Below are 4,561 nucleotides of genomic sequence, written 5' to 3' on the forward strand. Positions count from 1 at the left end.
TATTGCTAATATAAATTAATATTGTTTATAACTATAAAACTTTTTCTCTTGTAAATATAATAAATGTTTCATTTGAGTGAAGCTCTAAAAAAATTATTTAAAAAAAAATTCTTAGACCAATATTACTATTTTATTTCTATACTTTTCTTTTTTGATCTTGTTAAGCGCTTCAATGTCACACCAAAACAATTTTAACAATTAAATTCTAACTTTTTTTTTTGTTTCGGACACCTATGCCCCTGATCCTTCTTTTTTCACACTTTAACCTAAAGATTCAACGATGTTGTATTATTTGTTGAACTCTAAATATTTTTTTTTAACTTTCTATTCATAATTCTTAGGAGCATATTTTTTACTTAGGTACTAATCTCATAATAATATAGGAAGCGGTTCTGGTATAGTATTGTGCGATACCGGAACCTGATATTCTATTTTTATATACCGTTTAGATATAAAATAAAAAATTTAAAAGGTGCAGATTGATAGGACGTGATCTCAACAGACACAGACCAGATAGGAGTACGAAGGACGTGCAACCTGTTAGAAAGGTAAGCATAACAAGGACAAGCTATGTGAAGCTTATGTCCAAGCTGGATTTAGAATAGTCTCCATAGCCATCAATTTATGTGAAGCCGAATAAGAGCATGCGGGTATTGGGTATTTTTTATGCGTTTTGGTAAACGTACGCAACAAAGCTCTAATCAAAATGGTTCTGAATGCATAAAATTAATTAAATAAAAATTAATATTCAAATTCATATTTGAAAGAAATCTATTTTTTAAATTGATTTAAAAAAATTAAATTAATCATATTAGTTTTAAATAAAATATAAGTTAAATTGGTCCTCTAAAAATTTGGCTCCAGTTCGATGGCTGCTGTGGCTTCTTCCTCCGTCCCAGTTTACGAGCCAGCGGCCCAACTTGTCGCCTCTCCGTCCTTTGCTGTTGATTTGAATGACGGCGTCCGCGACGAGGTAGGATCCTTTGATGTTCTGCCAAACGCTTTACACGGCGTTCCACCGGTTGGCGTCGGAGACGGAGAATTGGGTGATCCTGATGAGGACGACGTTGAGCCCGAAACGATTGAGGAAGATAGCGGGGACGAGCTTGTAGCGGCTGGGCCTGCATTGGCTGGCGGTGGTTCTAGCTCTGGCACACAGCAGTATCCACCATATTTTTCTTCGCTGGACCTGGACGCCATGATGCATGAGGGTGCGCTAGGGCACCCTGTTGGATTCGGAGCTAGAGATGCGGAAGGGAATGCTGGTATCACAGAGTTCCAAGTTGGTCAGCAATTCCAGGATAAAGATGAGGCCCTGTTAAGTGTGAAGACTTACAGCATCCGGCGAGGGGTACAGTACAAGGTGGTGGAGTCCGATCACCGCCGGTATGTGGGTAAGTGTTCCGAGTTCGGGAATGGTTGCACATGGTTGATTCGGCTAAGTCTCCGGAAGCGCAAGGGCCTTTGGGAGGTCAAACGGTACAATGGCCCTCACACTTGCCTAGCCACATCCATATCAAGTGATCACAGAAGTTTGGATCATTCTGTGATTTCGGCGTTCATTATGAATTAAGAATCTCAGGGGAAGGGGAAGGGACTCACTAGGTGCATTTTTTTTTTCCAATCTCAGGGACATAAATGGTGCAATTGGGAAGTCAGGGACTAAATCGGTGTATTTTTTGAATCTCAGGGACTACTTTGGGGTTTAACTCGTGAAATGTCCTACTGAACAATAGTTCAAATGTTATAGTCTCCCATACTTAATTAAGAGGTTGTGAATTCGAGTCTCCATATCTTCGGTGAAAAAATATATATTAAATTAGAGAATCATTGTTTTTTTAGAACAAAAGTACCAACATTATTATTCATTTATTATTTTGTTGTTTAATTTATATTTCTTTCTTTTTTTTAATTATTTTTTTCAATTATACAATATAGATAAATTTTCAAAGAAAAGAAAATTTATCTTTATTAAATAAATTAATATTTCTGTCATAGTTTTGAACTATTTATTATGCATGATTAAGTACAACTATAATATATTAAACTATTCTTCCACCTTAACCCATGATAACAATAAAGATGTCTCGTAACTTACAAATTCAGTCTAGTAGAATACATAAATTTAATTACAATTTTGGTCTTTATTATCTTATCTTATCTTTTCTTTATCTTATCTTTAGTTGTTCTTATCTTATCTTTATTTGCTATTATCTTTCATAGGACAATGCTCTATGAAGGATTACCATGTGTTCATAACACGCAGCGGAAGAAAAAGAAAGTAATCCTTAAAGATCTATTTTGTGCTTAAACTTTATTCCAATAATATAAATATAATATATAGATCAGATCTAAATACCTTTAGACGCTTTAGTAAAATCACTTTCTCCTTCGATCGTACGAAAGCGCTATGCGTATCCACACCGAGACCAACCTTTGCTGTTAACTCTTTGACCAATGGATATCTTATCTAAATTGAGAACCTCTTTGCAACTTTTGCACGCCATAAAATTTTTCTCTAAGAATTAGGCTCACATACATTTATGTGTATAGAGGTAAAGAAATAAAACTCTTGTTATTCTCTCTTTTTTCACCATGTTCCTCTATTATTGGCATACATATATATAGTATGAGATTTGTTACTGATTTTAAATTTGATTCTCAATTCAAATTTAAATAATATCTTTAAATTCCAAATCTGAATCTTTTAAATTTTATGAATCATATCATAACAATTTAAAACATAATCGATTTGGATCTCATCCAAATTTATAATTCAAATTCAGAAATAGAATAACTAATTATTCTCAAATCTCATTTAATATTCTCAATTATCATACTATTATTATATTCTTGGTGCTAGCAAAGAATATAATAATATTCCATTTGAATTAATATAATTATTTATTTGATCAAATCAAAATAATAATTAAATAATTCTATAGCAAAGATTAGAACACTCGTTAATGTGTGACCCATAGGTTCAATACTAAGCGGGTAGTAAATTAGTCATACTAAATTTACTAATCAAGGTTGGCGTCTAGCAACACTCCTCAACGACCCGATAGTATGAAGTAATCTATTTTTACTAAGAATCTCAGAAGAACAAAGTATAATTCCTTCCATCTTTCTAACTCTTAGTTAACCCTTAGAGTATGGTTTAATTGTCAAACTCTAACTTGTTACCATTATTATAATGAACTGTGAATGACCTAAGAAACTCATTTCTTCATTCATATTCAATCCCCTTGACCAAGATTTTATTCATCTCAGTCATTATAATCATAGAGCTCAAACTCTTTACCGAGAGTTGACGGATTCCTTATTGATTAATCATTAATTCTACAAGTATTTAAATCATACCCAATATCCATTCAACTAGCACCCTAGGGTATTAGGTGTCCGGAATCAAAGTATAATAAATACATTGTTAATTACTATGACAGGCGCAGGGCAAAGGAAACTCTATTACTATGTTCATCTTGAGAATATCCTATTGACAAATATACGGTAATTATAACCATTAGAAATTCTCAAAGTGAGTCAGTTCAATGGTCATATCTCTATATGCACCATCTATATATATAATTTAATAAATGAGATCTATTAATTTTCATCCAATGAAGACCATTATATATATATTGATCTTTTCGGATTATTAATGTCCTTTTTAATAATCTTATGACAAAGAACAATTTAGATTAAATTATAAAAGATTTATCTCTCAATATTATGATCACTATCACAATGATAAATCTCTAAATTTAATCAACGACCTTATTATATTAATATTTTAATATAATAATAATAACAAATTATTTGACACGTGATTGATTGGATTGTGGTCATACTACTCGTTCCCAACAATCTCCCACTTGCACGAGAGCCAATCATGATAGATTGGATCTTGAGCATACTATTATCACAATAATCTCCCACTTGCACTTGAGCCAATCAATCGTGTGTATAATTTTACAATGCACATTTGTATTTATCAAAACTCTTTTGACCTTAAACATCTTTACTCTTGAGCATGCATGTTTGCTTGACCTTTTGTAAAATACACTTAGTGCATAATAAATATCACATTTTCTCAAAACATAAAATCTTCCACTATAATAGTGCATAATTTTATTTTAAGGACAATCCTTATTGAACATGATTATAAAAAATCTAAATAACCATTAGATCTATCTTTATAGAATTGTATTATTTATACAAATAGGCTACTTTTTCAAAAAGTTAGTTTGACGATCAAAAACATTTTATCCTTTGACGATAAAGTATATCCTCTATTGAGTGGTATACAATTTTAATAAAAGTAATTGTACTCCCACTCTTTCTTTAAGATGGAATCCTTTTTCTAAAAAGGAGTTTAACCTCTTATCTCACAGACACTTTATCATAAGAAGAGTGATAAAAATAATCTCATTATTTCTTCAGGGTAACCAATAAATCTCATTTATTGGATCTAATATAAATCCATTGTTGTACAATCTCTTAACACATATAAGACATCTTCAAACTCTAATGTTCTTGAGTTTCAGCTTATGCCTTTTCC

This window comes from Arachis ipaensis, chromosome B03, assembly GCF_000816755.2.
Source record: "Arachis ipaensis cultivar K30076 chromosome B03, Araip1.1, whole genome shotgun sequence".
NCBI classification, from domain to species: domain Eukaryota; kingdom Viridiplantae; phylum Streptophyta; class Magnoliopsida; order Fabales; family Fabaceae; genus Arachis; species Arachis ipaensis.